Source organism: Lynx rufus, unplaced genomic scaffold, assembly GCF_022079265.1.
Source record: "Lynx rufus isolate CCGP_SWC_20201006 ecotype Redwood Valley unplaced genomic scaffold, mLynRuf1.p SCAF_11, whole genome shotgun sequence".
NCBI classification, from domain to species: domain Eukaryota; kingdom Metazoa; phylum Chordata; class Mammalia; order Carnivora; family Felidae; genus Lynx; species Lynx rufus.
Window position 1 is genome coordinate 46,928,482 of NW_025814825.1, and position 21,692 is coordinate 46,950,173.

The following is a 21,692-nucleotide window of genomic DNA, read 5'->3' on the forward strand; positions in this document are numbered from 1 at the left end:
GAGCTGATCATTATTGAGGATGAATTAAGGTACTCAGGATCTCGTCATATTATTCTCTTCTGGATAAGTTTGAAACACTGCACAATTAAAATATGAAAGCAAACAGAAAGAAAACCAAATTCTTGGTATGTAGGTCCCTACAACTGTGGGAGAAGTCACAAATTTGCATGAGCTTAATTTTTCTTCTCTGCATATATATTTTTTTAAAATTTTTATCTAGAAATAGCCTATCCTCATTCTTGCTTTTATTTTTGCCAGGACATGCTGTTCGGTATGTGTTTTTTAAGCTGTTCTCAGAATAAACTTGGCAGTAATATTTCCCCTTAGAGAAGTGGGAGGCAGAGGGCAAGGGATTGCTCCCAAATCCCTCAGGGGACGGTCTCCCTAGTTATTAGCGTAAAAACTTCCATAGGCTTACAGGAGATCACAAATTACCTCTCCTTTTCTTTGGAGATCCTTGGCCTAAAAGAAGCCAGGGAAACCAACTCACTGGGAACAAGGCATGCCATCGAAGCAGGCCGTCTATAGCTACAAAAGACTGTGTTGAGAAGATTAATATGACCCCAGCCCCCACTCCCTTCCAGAAAGTAGCTTCTGACCTTATGATAGCCTAAGGTGCAGTGTACCATAGGCCTGAGAAGCCCCACAGGCCTTTTTTTAACATGAGGCCCTTAATAGTATCACTATTAAGGCATAGTTTCTGAATAACTGGATGTTTCCATGTCAATTAACCTCAGATTCAGACTTTTATGACTATGAAAAAGACAAAGTTCTCTAGCTGTGTGGTTAATGGTTTGTTTGATGTCTATCTTCACTAAGAAAAATTATGAGAAGAAATTTTATGACCCTCTTTTTCAAGGGTCTAGACAAAGACTTCAAGGAGAAGACATATGAAAATGAGACTGAACATGTCTTGATCCCAGCAAGGAATAATTATTAATTATCTACTGCTAAGTCACAGATTACCCCAAAACCGAGCAACTTAAAACAACAGTAATTTTCTCAAAGTTTCTTTGGAACCATAATCTGGGTATGGCTTATCTGGGACCCTCCAGCTCAAGGACCCTCTCTCATAAGGTTGTGATCCAGCTGTGGACTGGGCTACAATCATCTCAAGATTCACCTGGAGAAGGGCCCCTTCCAAGCTCATCACATGGTTGTTGTCAGGATTGAGTTCCTCACAGGCTGTTCGACTAAGGACATCAGGTCCTCATCGGCAGCCCATCACAGACATCTGTGAAAAAAATCCCAGTGATTGGTTTTGTTAAGATTTTTCTTGCCTTTTACTTTTGATGGGATGCAACGCACAAATTTGTTGTAGAATTAAACTAAAATCCTTCTGCCTAGAGAACCAACACCTTCAAAGTGATTCAGTGCTACCCTGGCATTTTTCACCTAGCCAACCTTCTACTTACCCATCACATCTCAACTTAAATGGTCCTTTTTCTTGGAACTAATTTTTGTTTCCCCCCCAAAAACCCATAGGTAACATATAATGATATAATTAAGACTTTGTGATTATTTGTATTAATGCTTCATGGCAGTATGATTTATGGAAAACCAAACCAAACCAAAAACATCAAACATGGGATGAGAAGCTGTGAGTTCTAATGCCCCTGCTGCCCAATGGGAAGCTGAGGTGAAGTTACCTTTTCTCTCTGAATCTCAGATTCTTCATCTCCAAAATGTGGGATCAGATTGCCCAGTTCCTTTGAGGTTCAGAGGGCATGGGCTTCTTTTCACCCAAGATTTAAATGGCACCTGTCTCCCTCACCACCATCTGATCATGATGTATACTTTTGAATATTCTTCAATATTCAAAAGTCACATTCCAGCCAGACCATGTCAAGGTAGAACCATCTTCTGGTACAGCAGGTGGTGAGTGTTGGGTGTCCATACATACCACCTAGTCCCGGGGAACATTCTAGTTTCTTTTCAGTGGTTGGGGATGACCCATCTACACTACTTGTGCTGATTGTCTCCATTTCTCCAGAAACACAGACTTCACCTGACTATCTTGGAATCCAGTAATAATGAGTTTAGGATAGCTCCTCCATTCACAAAGTAAATGCCCAGCAAGTAAGTGCTTGCAGATGAATTTAAAAATAAACAAATAAAAATAAATGGATGAGTGTCAGAGGCACAGACTTCCAATAGTGTCTTCCACCCTGGACCCAGGAGAGCACATGGACACATTCCATGATTTGAAAGAGGTCAGTTCCCAGAACTAAAGAATGGTACCGTTCACCTAAGTGCATTGATAACAATTTTGGGTTTTAATAAACTAAAGATGGGTAGATGGGGGTGCCTGGGGAGCTCAGTCAATTAAGTGTCCGACTTCAACTTAGGTCATGATCTCACAGTTTGTGTGTTCAAGCCTCGCATCAGTCTCTGTGCTGACAGCTTGGAGCCTGGAGATAAATAAGTAAATAAACATAAAATTGTTTTTTTTTTAATTTTTTTAACGTTTATTTATTTTTGGGACAGAGAGAGACAGAGCATGAACGGGGGAGGGTCAGAGAGAGAGGGAGACACAGAATCTGAAACAGGCTCCAGGCTCTGAGCGGTCAGCACAGAGCCTTTCGCGGGGCTCGAACTCACGGACCGCGAGATCATGACCTGAGCCGAAGTCGGACGCTCAACAGACTGAGCCACCCAGGCGCCCCAACATAAAATTGTTTTTAAAAATATGGGTAGATGGATGCATTATGCTGATTAAAACAATAATAATGACACTATGTACGTGCTTTGTTTTCCAAACTGGCAAGGGTAGAAGGCTCAAAAGTATAAAGCTAAGAAAGTTTTTCATATTCTCCTTGCCACCCAGTTCTGTCTGTTTCTCTCACCTTTTATAAGCGAATGGATCCCTCAACCTGTTTCTTTTTCCTTTTTTCTCCAAATTACCAAAGACTGGTAGGAGAACCAGGGAAGGATATCTGCATTTTACCATAGAATCCTCCCTTCTACATGTACTTACATGAGTAAGCCTTCTACATGTACTCTTCTGTGGCCACTTGAGATAACCCCAGGGCATTTCCCCTGGGAGGAAAACTCAAACTGAAGCCTTGGATTTGTACCAACTCTTTCCATAATTTATTTTCCTGATTCACAGAGGAAGATAGAACCTCAAATAATACATTACACACAGAAAACACTGCCTTATTTAAAAAAGAAAAAAAAAAGAAACACAGAAGTCAATAGAACTAACATTATGAAATGTATTTATTGAAACAAGATTGAGGTTTTGCACAAGGTGCTTACCACAGACTGAAAGGTCAGGGTGAGGATTCTGGTCCTTGTAAGGCCCTTGTTCCTTAAGACCATGTGTCCTACTACGGGAAAGGAGCAGAGTTTGTGTTTTGAAGGTTTTCCTCACAGAGTCATCCAGCATGATCCAGAGCTAGAAGAGCCACTGTTCTCTTCTCCTAGTGGCATCTACTGCACTGGAAAGAGCATCAGCCAACCCAGCCATCCATCACTTATGAAACATGTTCAAATGAAAAAAGAATGCATGCCTGTCTTAACAGATTGCTCTGAGGATAACACGACATGATGTGAATGTGCCTTGTAAACTGTACATGGGAAGATAAATGGCAGAAGTGTTTTAATTGCTTTTAATTTATATCATTGTGAGGACTGAGAACTACGTACAAGGCACAGTGTTAGGCAGTATATACACTTTACTCACTTAACCTTCCCGCAAATCTTACATGTATTGCAATGCTTGTGCTACAAATAGAGAAACTGAAGTCCAGAAAGTCTAGGTGACTGAACCCTACTCTAGACTGTTACATGACAATGTGGGGACTACACCCCACTCTCTGACTCCAAGGTTTAAATTCCACCAATAATTCATCTCTTTTCTTTGCCTTTATTTATCTTATACATAACACATATGGTATAAGGGAAAACCTTTGGCACAAAATCTTTACTTTCAGCAAAGTTTTAATGAATATCCCTACCAAATCTTGGAGAGTGACTGCAACGAATCTGTCATTGGGTCTCAGCCAGCAATAAACTTGGTGTTCAGTGCTGAGATGGGGACTTAGGAATAGGACTCCTGAAGGGAGCGGTGTGTTGAGCCAAAAGGTAACATTTTATGTAGCTCCTTTGTGGGTTGTAACTGCATTCCCTTTAGTGCCCTTTCATTTCTCACTCTCAAGTGTGGGGGTGAGAAAGGAATTAATTATAGTGAGCCAGCGCTCCTGCCCACGACAGAAAGCTGCTCATAAACTGCCAGCTAGGGATAGATGTTCCTATAAAAAAATGAAATGAGAGCCTATTCCTCCCCTGGAAAAGACTGAGAATAGGCATTGCTCTACTTGTATTGAGAGATGCTTAGACTATTCAAAGCTTAGTCTTCCTTTGATGTGGCTTCCTTTTTGTACGAGAAGCCACATCCCTTGAAATTATAATATCGTCTCTCCTTTGTTCGGATACACCTGTTCACGTATATGTATGGATTCACATGCACACATTTCAGATACAAATATCACCTATATGTGGATGGACTCAGACATACGCAGTCACACACATACTCAGGCATACATGTGTGCATGCGCACACACACGCACACACTTGAAACTGAAGACAGAAGGAATCAAGCTTCAGCTGGCTGAGTCTGACAGACTGCTCCTCAGATTCTAGGTCCATCATGCATTATCTAAAACATAAATTATTATCATTTCCTCTCCGATATTCAGTTTTCCACATTTATAAATTAGGTATAATACCATCTCTTAAAGGGATTGTTGTACAAACTGTGTTAAGAGATACAATTCACACAAAAATAACTTAGCACAGGAACTTGATGTGCAGTAAAAACTGAGGAAATCCTTTACAGACCATGTACGTTCCTAGGATCCAAATTTGCCAGGAATATTCTGCAAATAGGACAGGGGAATTTTTATTCAAGGGTGGAGAGTGGAGGCCAGATTTCATATTCCATGCCCTAGGCTTCAAACAGATATCACTGTATTACACACAGTGCTTGTATATAGCCTGGAGAAAACAGAATTGAGAGCAGGTTTTGTTACGGAAAGGAACTGGTAGCCTTTAGAATTACATTCTTTGCAGTGAAAGAAAGAGAAAGGGAAAATTAAGACAATGAAAGGAAAAAGAAAGACTCTTGATAAAATGCAATAAAGGATGCATAATTCTTGGATATACCCAATAGTAATTGAAAAGAAATAAGAAGTCAGGGAACAGAGAGTAGAAAAAGAGCATTAATCTAGGAATCACAATGAACTGGAATCTGGTCCAGGCTCTACCACTGCCTGACCATAAATTTACTCAAATCACAATCCATCCTTAGGCTCCATATTGAATAAAAATTCCAACATTAAATAAGATGCTTTATACGAACGCTTTCTTCACTGAATAGTCTATGACTTTGGTTCTAGTCTTATGAAAGAGTATGGATACCCAATGTTTCACTAAACATTAACCAAAAAAATAATAAACAAATACAAACTTAATAAGAATGAGTACAAATGAACACACATCATCATCAGGTAACTCCAGCTCTCCTTCAATAGTAAAATGTGGACTTATTCTACCTAGAATATTCCAAAAATACTTGTCCAAACTCCACAGCTAATTATTAAGCAGATGGTTTTCAACTGCACGTAAGGAGGGAAGGAAAGAAAGAAGAGAGGAAGGAGGAAGGGAGGGAAGAAGGGAGGAAAGAAGGAAGAGGGGCAGGGAGGAAAGGAATGAGGAAAGGGATGAAAGGAAAGAGGAAAGAAAGAATAAACAGAGAAAAATTAGACAGGATCGTTAGGAGTCAACAGGACTCCTAACTTTGTACTCTCAAAGTGAAAAGTCACGTTTGTCACCCAATATTGTACAACCGCATGATTTTGAAATGCACCCAATAGGAAAGGAAGAAGATCCAGAGAGAGAAATGAACCATGTATCTTTATATTAGCATTTCATAATAATTCATTGCTGTAGTTATGATTTTATAAAATAGTACTAAAATTCCATTCTAGAAATTATGGCTGCTCAGTGTAATGGTGACTCTTTTAGAAAATATAAGTCTCTTTGGAAGAACATCACTGACAGATAAGGACACTATTCAATGTATATACACTTGATGGGGACTCTGAATTGTTCGCTGGGTCAATCTAGATGTTCATATCTAGAATTCTGCCAAAAATCTTTTTACTTAGATCTCTCTAATACACATTTTTACTGACTTAGATAAATACATAAAATGCTTCTTTATCTCACTTATAGGTAATATAAAACTGACATGAAATGCCATAGCCATTGGAAAACAGTCGAGAAAAAAAAAAGCTTTTGATCAGTAATTCCAATCCTACAGTTTAGCCTAAGACAAAAATTAAGCAAATGCATTGTAATATAGAATATCCATAATAGAATAGCATTTCCTGGAGGATTTTCTATTCTATAATAAACCCTGTAGGAGTAACTCTAGATAATTATGATGTAATCATACAATGAAACATTCAAAAATCACATACAAAAGAAGATATACTGATACACAAATTATGATAGTACATTGCTAAGTGTATATTTGGTGATGAGATTATCTGATCAAGAATATAAGAATATATGCTTGAAAGCAAAAAGAAATTATGTCTGAAGAGTGAGAAGGTGCCTATTAGGTTCCCTAGTCTCCCTCTTTCACATTTGTTTACGTGTGTTTATAAAGTAACATCTTTTGAGCAGTCACTAAATGGGAGGACTAGTTTATAGTTCTTTCATTTTACTTCAAACACAAGTGCTGGCCGTGAGTATTAAAACAGTTATTATGTAGACTGTCCTGTTTGTCTTGGCTATCCTCAAGATTAGATCCAGTTTATGAATTTTTGATAGGAACATTAGAAAAGTGATGTTATGTGCTTTCAGTGCATCATGTCAGGAAGCACACTGATGTTATCTTGTCCTAATATTGGTAATGTTATCTTTGATAACATAATTAAGGTGGTATCCAGACCTTTTTTACCTCACAGTAAATTTAAATTACATAAAGGGAATTGGAGAAGACTGTAGAGTAGCGGTATATACAGTGCTGGCAGCAAATGAACTTTTTTCCATCTTTTAAAAGGGCAATCTGAAGAGGTAACAAAAACATAAAAAAGATATGCATTTTGACCTGGTAATCCCAACACTGATAGTGTATCCTAGTGAAAAATAACCTTGAAGCAAGCAAGCAAGCAAACAAACAACAAATAGCAAAGAATAGGTAACTCAAATTCTAGTGGGGGGTTGTAAGGTAAATTTCAGTATCAGCTCAATAGACCACTGTGTAACCACAACAAATGAACTCTTGGAAGTCCATGTTGATGCTTAAAGAAGTTGATACAGAATCATCAGAATAGGAAGAGCCCTTAGAAATAGCCAAGTTAATCATACTTTTGGATGCTCAGTATCAGTTTTGGAGCTTGGTAATGTAGATCCTGAGGCCTGAAATCTCAACTGCCCGTTCAGCCACACCAGAGCCCAAGCTTCATTCCCATGCTTGGCTCTCCAAGGCCAGCTCTTTTCCACCTCATTATCCAGTTGGGTGTCTGAGATATCAGCAGATTTATTATGGCTGCCCTTATAGAAGTTTAACTACAGGGACTCTTATAGTCTCCTGGGATCCTGACCAGGAGGAATTCAAATGAATAATATAAAAACCTGAGAGTTTACTGCTGGAAGAATCAAGCTTTGCTAATTCTAGCTACTTTTCCCTTGCCAGCCTCCCTGCTTGCTAAAATGATTGTCAGAGAAAGGAGGTGTCAAAGAAATAAATTCACCAGAAGCAGTTCAACAGACAAGGAAGTCGTGTGTGTGTGTGTGTGTGTGTGTGTGTGTGTGTGTGTTTTGTTTGTTTGTTTGTTTTTTAAGCAGCTGGTGAGCTCGTGGAAAACTACTGGAGGGCACTGGGATAGAGTTTGGTCAATGTGGTTACACCATCACTTTCTGCTAATTGGTGCTGAATTGAAGTTAGGCTCCTGCCCACTCACAGAGACTGCAAGGTAATATGCCTATCTTCCCTGATGATCATATTTCAAAGGGAGAGTTCCTGTCCTTGACAAAGACATTCTTGGGTTATAAAACTGGCAAGGAAGGCTTTACATTTTCAAGGGCAGAGAAAACATTTATAATTCCAAGTGTTCTAAAGCAAATGCTTGAAGAAAATGGAAGTCAGGGGCCTCTTGTCAAAGGGAAACTTGTCTGAAGTTGAGTTACGCTGAGGGAATGCTAAGGCAGTCTTGGTCACAGAGAACATCTATGAGGGGACAGCTGGCTAGGATCATATTTGTTTGGAAATTAGAAAAAAAAAGATCTTATCTTCTTGGACTTGTATTAATAATAGTACCATATTGTCATCAATTTCATTGATTTAAATGGTTGAGTAGACCAATGTATTTTTTGCACAGTTAACTCCTTATCAATTACATCTGTCATAGGCCATGTAAAAGCAGACTGTGGGAAGCCAACTCTACAACAGAAATTTGCATGCAGGAAATTTACTGGGGAGTGTTCTCAGGATGAAACTCTGAAGGGAAGTGAAGAAAACAGAGTTGGTCAGAAGGAGAGGTAGAAATGTGATGCCATCTCAATGAAAGTCTCAGGCAACACTGTGGTGAGTTTTAGAAGAAGGCTCTGCATAGTTGTACCTTATTAGAATGAGGTATCTAGGTCTTTATATACTTACTTGGTGAGTCATTGCATGTGAACTCTCCCCATAAACCTCCCTCCCTGGAAGGGAACATGGTCTTGGGTGACTGCCCTCTTCAGCTGAGGGCAATCACTGGCATGGGGAACTCGTCTGCAAGCTGATCATCCAATTTAAAGCATCCCATTCAGATTCTCCTTATCACAATTATAAAGGATGCTTTGTAATTTTTACATGAATCATCCCTGAAACTAGCATGTTTATTTGTACAAATGTTTGTTGTGTCTCTCCTTCCATCTAGGATGTAAGGTCTGTGAAGATAACACTTGTGTTTTATTTATCTCTGTATTCCCATCACTTGGTATGGTTTGTGGGTTATAGTAAATAGTAATAGTTGCTAAATCAATCAATCAATCAATATGTTGAATGCTTTTTGTGTATAAACAATTTGAAAGCTCTGAGAAATTTTTGATCCTACCTCCATAAGAAGCTCATTGCTGAAAAGCTCGGATTCTGAAGAAGTCCAACTCCTGAAGCAAACATCCTTTGTATCCTTTGGGGAATTCCCATCATTAGGGCATAGATTTTTTTTTTTTTTTTTGCTTTTTTTTTCCTCTGTGACACTTACAACACTATCTGACATTTAGTTGATATTTTGTAAGTATTTATTTAATGACTAAATAAATGGTTGAAATAGTAAATTAATCAGTCTTAATTCTGCCTCTTGGAGCCACATGAAATGAATCTGAAACTTTTCCTAATAGTAGCCATTTAGTTTCTGAAACTACCTTCCCACTTAATCTCTCCAAAGCAATGACTCCGACATCTTTTCATCATTTCTCAGATGACCAGTTTCCAAACTCCTTCAACATCATGGCCTGTTTTCTACAGACTAAAATCAAAGTGGTCAAGAGGCTTACTCAAGTTTTATTAATTTCTAGTTCCCTCTACAACTAAGATAGAAGTTCCTTGAGAGCAGAGGCTATGCCCTATCCTTCTAATTCCCACCCTACATAGTGTAGCACTTCACTTGCCAGCATTTAGGAGGTACTTAATAAACATTTGCAAATGAAGTTGCTAGCCACTTCCGAGATTGCAAGTTGATAAAGTTTAGCTAAACTGATTAAATTGCCATGACTAAGCTTCTTTTCCTTCCCTTCTTCATTCTTTAGAGAACTTTTTTTTTTTCATTTTTGTCTCTTTTTTTCTGTGTAACTTAACCCAAGGAATTATTCCTCCCTTCCAGGATCTAATTAAAGTTTTCCAGGGGCACCTGGGTGGTTCAGTCAGTTGAGCATCCGACTTTGGTTCAGGTCATGATCTCATGGTTGGTAAGTTCGAGCCCCATGTCCGGCTTGTGCTGGCAGCTCAGAGCCTGGAGCCTGCTTTGGATTCTGTGTCTCCCTTTCTCTCTGCCCCTCCCCTACTCACACTCTGTCTCTCTCTCCCTCTCAAAAATAAATAAACATTTTAAAAAGTCAATAATTGTAACTGCCAGGAAACACACCATGCCTTAGACTCTAATAGAAAGCACTTTCTTAAAAGCAAGGTGACTCTGTCTACAAATATTTCAGTTTTATATAGTAAGTGATAAAATCCATAATAAAATAAGAATCAAAGGATAGAGTTAGAGAATATGGGTGCAAGAACATGAATTTGTTGCAAATAAGGTGTAAATAAAACAGAAGAATATCGTCTGGAGAAAGTTAGAATCTACAGCCTTATTAATACTCTCCATATTTAATGAAAATGGCCTCCAACAAGGCAGAAATAATTTGCACAATTCATTAGTCCATAGAGATCTACCATCTATCAGCTGTGCATGACCCATAATTCCCACTAAAATTTTATTTCCCTAGTCCCTCTTTTTGTCTGGACAGTAGTTTACACTGACATTGTATTAGAAACTATGTTTAGTACCAGACATCCAGTGGAAGATCTCAGGTATATATTGTCTTGGAGTAGTACCAACCCTTCATTTATCGGGTGCCCACTCAATGCCCAGAATTTTGGATGATGGCTCACTAAACTCACACAACATTCTCTGTAAATAATGATTAGCTTTCCATTTCATAGAAGATGCTATTGACTCTAAGGATATAAGGAATAATGCTGATAATATCCTCTAAAATGCATTGTTTTGGTGAGGATGTGGAGAAAGGGTAACTCTCTAGCACTGCTGGTGGGAATGCAAACTTGTGCAGCCACTCTGGAAAACATTATGGAGGCTCATAAAAACTTTAAAATAGAACTACCCTACAGCCCAGCAATTACACCACTAGGCATTTACCCAAAGAAAACAAAAATGGTAATGTAAGGGATATGTGCACCCCAATGTTTATAGCAGCGTATCTATAATACCCAGGGGCACTGGGTGGCTCAGTCGGTTGAGCGTCCGACTTCGGCTAAGGTCATGATCTCATGGTTCATGGGTTCAAGCCCCACGTCGGGCTCTGTGCTGACAGCTCAGAGCCTGAAGCCTGCTTTGGATTCTGTGTCTCCCTCTCTCTCTGCTTGTGCTCTGTCTCTCTCTCTCCTTCAAAAATAAATAAGAACATTAAAAAAAATTTATAATAACCAAATTATGGAAACAGCCTAAGTTTCCATTGACTGATGAATGGATAAAGGAGATTACGGTATAAGATTTTAAACACAAGCACACACACACACATACACACACACACACACACACACACACACACACACACACACACAAACACAATGGAATATTACTCAGCCATAAAAAATAATGAAATCTTGCCATTTGCAATGACATGGATAGAGCTAGAGAGTATTATGCTAAGTGAAATAAGTCAGTCAGGGGAAGACAACTGCCATAAAATTTAACTCATATGTAGAATTTAAGAAACACAACAAATGAACAAAGGGGGAAAAAGTGAGAGACAAATCAAGAAACAGACTCTTAACTATAGAGAATAAACTGAGGGTTACCAGAGGGGAGACTGGTGGAGGGATGGGTTAAATAGGTGATGGGATGAGGGACAGCACTTGTTGTGATGAGCACTGGGTGTTGTATGGAAGTGTTCAGTTACTATATTGTACATCTGAAACAAACCGGAATTTAAATAAATCTTTACAAAAATAAAATGCATTGATTTTTTTAATGATATAGAAGACCCTTACATACACTATTTCAGTCACTCTTATGGCCATCCTATTAAGATGAAGAAGATCAGAGAGGTTAGGAGACTTTCCCAAAGCCACGGATGCAGAATTTAGGAATGGTAGAATTTAATCTACCACAAAACCCATGTTTTAAACCCTGACCTGTGATGAAGGGCCAACTGAGGCTTAGTGAGGTGAACTGATGGGCCCAGGATCACACACCTGATAAGTAAAAGAAGAAGTAACCCAGTATGTCTGACTCTAAAATGCATGTTCTTACCATTAAACATAAGATTGATTTCCTCAGTGTTTGAGCTGGGGGTGGAGAATATCTTGACTTGGGCCTAAACTTCTCCAGGACAGAGCCAGCCTTGTCCCTCAGGTAGTTGAGGAGATAGACAGTGCTGCACCTTGCCCATTTGCTCCTACACACCAGGGTAACTTTCCTTCTCTTTGCCAGCAATACTATATTGTTCCTCTTCTTTCTATTCCTTCTGCAAAACCTCCCTTCTCTGCCAACCCTTCACCCATTATTCCACAGAGCCGATGGGCTGTCCCGACTCTGCGTGTTTTCAGCACTTACCAATTCCTGGGGTACTTCATTAATCTGCACCTGTTTGTGTCCCTAAGTCATTTTCATGTGTGTGCCCTCTTCTCAATTCAGCTTTATGTACCTGCAAGGCAGAAATAGAGGCTCTTATGGTTTTTGTAGTGGCCTTCACAGAGCCTGGTTCAATTCTTGCACACAACGAGGTTAATGGAATCAAGCAACTCCCCTCCCTTCCCCGGACACACTGATGTAAACTGCATGATGAAGGACAGACGACAGAGAGCCAAGGAGAATAAGCATTTGCAGGTGCTGTTCTTGTGGGAAAAAGTTGTCTTCAACACATGGTAGAAAATATTGCACCCATTGCGAAGAGTTAGACAATATCTCAGAGGTTTGCACTGGTTAGAGAGAAACCTTCCATTTCAGGGGCAGAGGACATATCAGGGAAGTCAAAGGGAAGGTGACATCTGAATTGAATTTTAAAAGATGGTAGTAACTGGGCATTTAGAGAGGGGAGGGTATTGAAAATTACAGAACAATGGAAACAAAGTCTTCAATGGGGTAACTGCAGTCAAACATGAGGAAGAGAAAACGGGCCCATTTGGTTAGGCACTGGATGCAGCAATTGAGCAAAAGAGAAATAATGTTTGAAAGGTGAATAAGGTCTAGACGTAGGAGAGCTTGAACAGCAGAACTTAGAGTTTGAAATCTAATCGGTAGACAAAGGGAAACCACAGGAGTTCTTAGTGTCAAAGAGCATATGATATGGTTTGGAAAAATTCAACTCCTTTACTATGGACAATAGGTTGAATGGGAACAGAGTGTAGGCAGTGAAACAAATTAGGAAGTTATTCTAGTAAATCAGAAAGAAGGAACAATGGTCTGAACCAGAGTAAGAGTGGAAGGTAGGGAAAGGGGTGGCGGGAGGTGGTGTTTGTGAGGGCTCCACAGAGAACAAATGCACAGGACTAAACATAGATGCCTATATGGGGGCAGGGGAGAGGAGGGAATGAATGCAAGGCCAAAATACCAAATCTGATGACTGAAAATGACAATAGCTAACATTTTGTGGTTGTATACCCTGTTCCATGTGTCATGTTAAGCACTTGATACATGCCTTAGCTCACTGAATCTTTATAATATTACGGCTGTGAAATAGGTAGCAGCTATGAAGTTAGATACTGCTATAAATCTCATTTCTAATTATGGCAATCAAAGCAACAAAAGGTAAATAACGAGTCCAAGTACACTCAGCTCTAAGTGACAGATCTGAAATTATGAACCCATGAAGTTAGGCTGCTCAGTCCACAGGCTTAACCATAAGACACAAATGTAGTGTCAAACACAGAAATGATAAACATGGACACCAAGTGAGTAAGGGGTGATTGGACAGAAGGATTCCAAGAAACATCATGGAAGACAAAAAAACAAAAAACAAAAAACAAAAACAAAACACTATGGGGGGGTCACCTGGGTGGCTCAGTCAGCTAAGCATCTGACACTTGATTTCAGCTCAGTTCATGATCTTGTAGACATGAGACTGAGCCCAGCATAGGGCTCTGTGCTGAGCGTGGAACCGACTTGGGATTCTCTCTCCTTCTGCCTCTGCCCCCCCAATTGCACATGCATTCTGTCATACAAACTCTCTCAAAACAAAACAAAACATGGAAACACTGAAGAACATGGGATAGATTCAACCAGGAAGATGCAATAATAACTGGTCCCACAAATTGAATGTTAATTGTCCCAGGTAACGCACAACACATTTTAGATACTTTTCCTATTGAATGTATGTAAATGCATTATGAAGTAGGCACTATTATTACTATTCCCTTTTTACAAATGAAGAAGCTGAGGATCCGAGTACTTTAGTAACTTGCCTAAACTCACACAGGTCCTACACAAGGCTGCTAGGAATTGAACCCAGGGTACTGTGCCAAAGCCTATGCTTACAGCCTTAATGCACGTATGCCCAAGGTTGACAGCTGCCAATAAGAAAGCGGACTCAGTAATGGCCATCTATATAGTGACTAAGATGTAGTACTGATCACAATTCTTCAATCTGTGATATTTTTGTGAATTTAAAAACAGAGATTCATTGGGGCACCTGGGTTGCTCAGTCAATTAAGTGTCCATCTCTTGATTTTGGTTTGGGTCATGATATCATGGTTCATGAGATCAAGCCCCACATCAGGTTCTGTGCTGGGCATGGAGTCTGCTTAAGATTCTCTTTCTCCCTCTCTCTCTGCCTCTCCCATGCTCTCTCTCTCTTTCAAAATAAATAAACTGTAAAATGTAAAAAAAATAAAAACAGAGATTCATTAATATGAGCTGCAGGACCACAGGTATATATACTGTAACTATACCAGGAAAGTTAGGATGTAGGGAGGCCCTACCAAGAGGACATGGGCATTCGTTAAAAGAACAGTGTTTGCAGACCTGTGAGAATAGAAGCCAGACAGTCCTGGACTGAGGAGAAAATTGAAGATGAGGAAGAGGAAGAATTGACAATTACATGTCTTCTTCAAAAAGTATGAAGATGTAAAGCAGCAGCCAAAGAGGGAGATTGGGAACTGACTGTTGCCTGGGCTGGCATGTGGGCACAGGATGGACACCCAATATATATCTGAGGGCGCACTATCAGAGACAAAGAAAGGGGCTGTTTTTGTTTATTTTGCTTTGCTATTTTTTTTATCATTTGTTCTCTAAGAGGAATATTGAGCATATCTGTGAGCAGAAGGGAAGGACCCAGAAGGAGCCCTTTAGTGAGAGAAAGAGCATGCACAAACATGCACGTGCAAGTAGCAGAGGGGCAGAGAGAGAGAATTCCAAGCAGGCTCCATGCTGTCAGCACAGAGCCCAACAGGGCACTCAGTCTCATGAACCATGAGATCATGACCAGGTCTGAAATCAAGAGTAGGATGCTCAACTGACTGGGCCACCAGGCACCCCAGAAATTAATTTTCTTAAAGAGATAATATGATGGCCAAAAGATATATAAGTGTGAACGAGACAGCTATGTAGCAAGAATTGCCTAGCTCCCTGGTTAAAGACAAGTAACAGCCAAATGCACTCTAGACCTCACTTAGTAAGTAAAGATGGGGTGTCTACTGAGTGCCTGGCACCTGAATAAACACACTAGTATAAGTTGGGCCCTTCCTTGCAGAGACTTTTCAAATTCAATGGTTATCTCGGGATGAGGGACCCAGCAGCGTGGCAAAGCCCCCGGACTAAGCCGAGAAAGCTCTGCTCCCAGTCAGATCACTGGTTAGCTTCACGACTTTGAACTAGACAGTCTTCCTTTCTGTCAAGAGGGAAACCAAACCAGAATCAGTGATTCAAAAATGCTTATAGGTTTATACAGGAATATGATGACAAATCCTTTATTTTTTATTTAATTGAATCACAGTATATTACCAAGTACATGTAAAAGATGGACAGTTTGCTGAATTTTCACAAAATGAGTAGATTAGTATAATGTCACCTGAATCAGCACACAAATACTACTGGCACCCTAGAAATGGGCCCTACCTCACTCCCTTCCAGTCTCTCCCTAGACCCTCCCCATCTATCTCTTGATGATAACTCACTGCCCAGACTCTTATCGGCAGAGATTAGCTCCTGTTTATATCACTTCTAAAAATGGAACTATACAGTATGAGCTATTTTGTGTCTGGCTTCTTTCACTCACCATTAGGTTTATGAGATTTATCTTTATTGTAGAGTGTCATGTTGAAGAGTTTAGTGAGGCATGCTTTAAATATAAGAAAAAAATAAGAAAATAAAGTCTGTTTTTCATGAAGCTAAATGTATTCAAAATAAATGACTGTCATTTAATTTGAGATGATGTGCTTCCATCCTTTTGGTGATAAAAATGTTCTTTTTGGAAATCTTTTGTTGACTGCTGGAAGTTTGGTTTTGATGTTTTATTTATTTTGCTGTTTTTGTTATTTTATTTTAATCTTAAACTGATACCTTGTCAAAGTCAGCCCCAAATTACACTCAAAATTTTGATCAGGTCTTGAAATCCCCAAGCTTGGGTTCCACAGGGCAAGGAGTCCGTATATTCCCTGGCTCTGCGATTTATAGCCCAACTAGAATCTCTGGGCTTTGGTTTTGCTTTCCTTGATTGCCAACTCCTGTGGGCAGATTCCCAGAGGTGCCCACAAAAACCACAGATACCAATTATTGATGTGTTTTGAGAAGAATAAAAAGTGGGAAAAGTGTGTTTTTTTTCATGCTTGTCATCCACAGTTATAAATAACAAACAAGAGTGTCAATTTCCCTAAGTAACAATAGGTCAGATTGAGTTTTATCAGAAGTGCTTAAAAATTGCCAGAAAGTCTGGAGTAGTAGGGGATAAATGACCCATACGCAAGAAAGAAGAGGACAAAGATAACAAGCATGAGATTTTTATGCCCCAGTGAATTTCTGGACAAGGAAAATGTGTGCTGGGCTGGTGATCCTTAAGGAAAGCCTCATCACCAGAAGTAGATTCTAAAACAGATGCTAGTGGCTCCTAGCATGTATTCAACTAACAAATATGAGTTACTTAATTCCCTAGAAAAGAGGATAAAACCAAGCATACCAGTCAGAGTTGGAATAGCATATGTGATTGCAAACAAGCATCACATACATGCTCACACACATGAAGAGAAATAAAAGAGAAAGGGATCCCAGTACACTTGGTTCTTAAGGGATAATTGTCTGGTTGAAGTAATGGCATCTGTGATGGAATCCTCCATTGAGATCTATTCAAAACAGAAGCTTCCTGAAGGCAGAATTCAGAACTCCCTTCCCTAAGGGAGTTCAATTACATATTCAGCTTCCGTCCCTTAAAGAAAGCCATTATGGGATAACTCTAGTTTTAAACAAAATCAATTTGTGGCTCCGTTTGCATTACCAGTTGTGAAAAGATACAGCACCCAAATTATTGCAACTAGAGGGTTACTCTTTTACAACTGAGATGAAAGACATTTTAAACACAGTGTTTAGAAACGTATGTTATATAAGACACACACACATAACATGATATGTACATTTGTTTCTAGAAGAAAAAAATAGTAATTTGTTTCTTCCTTGTTAGCATTCAACACTTTCCTACCTCTGTTTCTGTAACATAGTCACCTTCTATTTGGGTGAATTCTTCAAGGTAAGTCCTTCCTCTGCCACTTCCCTCAAATGAGAGCCAACGAGGCCATATTCTTCCCTTCCTACCTCCTGGAAAAGCCTAGATGTAGGTTGGTGACCTAGTCTTAGTCAATTAGATTTTCTTCTTTAGAACTTTTAATCTTGATCAAATTATACTTAGAATAAGGGAATATCTGAAACTCAGTGGTACATGAACCTTACTGTCCCTTTGGTAGAATATTAGCTGTGGTTCCTGCTGCCCTGCCCCCAGGGCTAATGATAGATAGTTTTCCAGTAAATCCCTCTCTCACTTAAAAAAAAAAAAAAAAAAAAAATATATATATATATATATATATATATATATATATATATATATATATATATGTTTTTGATAAGGATAAGTAAAATTTACTTCTGTGGTTTTCAAACAAAACAGTTTCTGAGGCATGAGCTTGTGACCTAACATGTACCCTAATTAATACATTTTGATTTTTTCAAAGGCAATGAACATATTTTTTTACATGTCCTCATTTTATCAATGAAATAAAGTGGATGTTCAACAAAACAATTAGTTTTCACTTCCTGACATTGCCAACAGGCAGGAAGAACCTTTAAGTGACCTCACCGCCCAAAGATTCAAAGCTTAAGTATGATGTTTCTTGAGGAGAGGCAAATAGAGGCAACTTAAAATCTCCTAGAGAGGGTATAGTTTCAAATAATTGAGTTTTGATATTAAAGTGTAAGAACAGAAATAAATATGCCGTTTCTGCTTCAGGATGTATTGTTCCTGATGCCTTTATTTTGATTTTTACAGTTAGTGAGAGAATTACATATCAAGTTAATTCCTTGACTTAGCATTGAAGGAAGATTCCTTTTTTCTTTTCTTTTCTTTCTGTCTTTTCTTTTTTCTCGTCTTTTCTCGTCTTTTCTCTTCTCTTCTCTTCTCTTCTCTTCTCTGCAGGCTCCACGCCCAATATGGGGCTTGAACTCATGAACCTCAGATGAACAGTCCCATACTCTACCCACTGAGCCAGCCAGGCACCCCTAGAGAACATCTCTTCTAATTTGCATCAGATCGGGCTCATATACACACACCCTCTAATTACATATGACACAGAGTAGGCAGTGGAGTCCAAGAGAGGGAAGGGCATGTGGATCTTTCTCTTTATACCCTGAAGACATTCCATGCACTGGTGCCCAAAGACTTGACCTTGGGAATTTAATCCCTTCCATGCCATTGGACACTTGACACAGTGTACCTGAAACTCTTGCTGTTCCTTGACCCCTGAGAAAGCTTTTATAGGGTCCTGAATGTGATCACTTGTGACTGAAGATACAGTTCCATCCATAACACAACCATGGGTGTCTCTTTCCTTTCAGGTCTCAAGAACTTCCCCAACACATCCAGTTCCCTTAGTAACCTGTTTGAATCTGAAAATGACAAATGCATCACGGAGGATGGCTTTAGTTGAAGGGTAGCAGAGAGAACTGCGGAGTCACACTGCCCCTCAGTAGCTACATAGCCTTCTGTGAGACACCTGGTTTCTCTAAATCTGTTTCCACTCATATAAAATATAGCTATTATACCTTTCACATCATAGGTCTGCTGTATTAAACAAAATGATAAATGTGTAGCCATTGGAAGAGAGCCTGGCACACACAGAAAATGCATGATAAATGTTCACTCTTTTCCCGCTTTGACACATGAAATTTCTGGAAACTTGGATGTCAATGCTTATGGTGATCCCATAAGCAGTGCCACCTTTGTAGTTGTTGTTGTTATATGAAAGTGACACAGGTAACCCAAGTTCCATATTGAATTGTCTTTTAACAAGGTTCACAGGGATAGTGATGGGCTGCACAGATTCATTCTTGCTCTCCCTTGGCTGGTTGCTGCTGAATCCAGGGCTGCAAAGGGGTAGATCTTGTGTCTCAAGATTTCCCTGGGAAGGGAAAGAGATCACAGCATGCCCACTGGGATGGTCAGCAACACAAACACTCAGAAACAGAGAAACTGTGTTCAAGAGTAAAGTGAATGCTGGTAATTTAGATTGGTTGTCACTTCACAGAAATCTATCAAAAAGGAGAGTGCCCCACCTAATGGGAGGAACACGGACTTGTGTCATTTGAGAGTGAGCAAATCTGGACCTTCAGGCAGATGGTTGGCATCATGATATAGCACTTGTAGCCCAGAGAGAGGCTCAGGATTGAAAACAAAACATAGAAACAAACAAACAAACAAAAAACGAACAACAAAAAAAGGGAAAATGGAAATACACCAATCTATGCACAGGTACCTGCTGCATCTTATTGTTTCTAGGTGTCACTATACCTTACAAGGCAGTATTATTAATCATCACCGTACCTTGTAAGAAAAGAAGAAACTGAAGTTCAGAAACAGAGCACTTAGGTAAGGTCACACAGCCAGTATACGGTGGAGACAGAGTTAGACTCCTCTTCGCCCCACCTAGATAGTACCTTCACCCTCCCAGGGAACCACAAGGGGTTTGAGCAGGAAACCAAAGTTGTATCTTAGACAAGGAGGATATTCAGTAGCTCAATTCCCAGCCTGATAATCAATAATGTCAAGGGCACTTTCTTAGACATGGACACAAGGAAGTACTGGGAATCCTTTGCCAGAAAGAGTATTCAGAATCAGATTAGCACTCAGCTTGACTCCTCTTGACTGATAACTGCCCTTTAAAGCATTTTGCTATGGAAAGGGCAGTCAGGATCCCTGTAGTGCCATCATTTTTTTTCCCAAACAGTCTAGGGACATCTATTTTTGCAGTGATCCTCAGAGAAGATTTTTATTTTAAGAGCATTTTTTTTTTCAGCAGGGGAAGATTATTTGGAGTCAGGGGTGGGACTCAACCTGGGGAATGTTTTTGGCCCAAAATGATGTATAACAATGAAATGACAGTATTGGTTTTCTTGTGATGCTTGTTAAACATCCATTAAATGCCCAATGTTAACCCTGTTTGCTCCACTGCATTAAAGATAGTAAAAGGTGGAGGTAATGGAATAAAATATTAATTTGTCTCTGGGTAGCTTACAAACCGTTAGGAAACATAAAAGGCAAAACATACAATGAGAGCCTTTAATTACAGTATTTAAACTCTCCCTGGCTTTCCCAGGACCAGTTATGGGCAGCTTAATTAGACACTATCCTAATTCAGCATAAGGAGACCCTAGGGGACATATTTTATACCTTCAAACTATAAGAGCAAAAAAAGCTTTGCGTCTGAGCTTTTGTTCTGGTGATGTTTAAGCAGTTTAGAGGATACTCATGAGTCACCGAAAATACTCCTCCTCTGGTCTCCTAGGAGGTCATAGAGGATGATAGCACTGACATGCTTGAATGGAGGGAATCATTTGCCACACACTCTCCAGGTCCCCCGTTCCCATTAACCTGAAGTTCTGATTCCACATCGTATCATGCTGACAACCTCTATTTCCACAGCATGGTCTGGATCTGAGGAGCTGGACCCCAGCTATACTCACAAATCACCACTACTCTGAGGAGTCTTCGTGAAATTTTCTACAAGAAGCAGGATTTTTGCATTTTAACATCTTCAAAGTTCTGGATGCATCTTAGAATTATTGGAATATAATAGTCGATATCATCCAGTTGGCAGTTACAATGCCAAAACCTTGGCACTATAGTGGGCAAAAACCTTCTATAGACAGCTTCTGGAAATATCAAGATGGTACCATTATAGAACCAATGAAATATGAGCATATATATCTAATATTTACTGACCAATTTCCAAGGACTGATAGTTATCTAGTGCCACATTAATGCTGTCTAACCAACAACTATAAAACCTCATTGTTAAACAATAGTTAACATTTATTTCTCATGAGTCTGTGGGGTGATCGAACAATTCTACTGGTCTATGCCAGGCCCAGCTAGACTCACTGTGTGTGTGTTGTCTCTGGTCAGCTACAGCTCCTTAAGTGTTTCTACTGATTGTGGTTGAACTTCCTCATATTTGAGAGGTAGCTGGCTCCAGGCTGGTAATCTGGGATACATTTCCTTACTCTTTGGGTCTTTCACTTTCAGGCAGATTAGCCTAGGCTTGTACTCATGGTAGCAGGATTCCAAATGAGGAGATGGACCCATGCAAGCAGTTTTTCAAGCTTCTGCATGAATAATACCTTCTCACATTTTATTGGCCAAAGCAAGCCATTTATTTGCTTAAGTGCAGAAACAAACTTGATGATTTTCATCTCTTCTGAGTTCTCTTT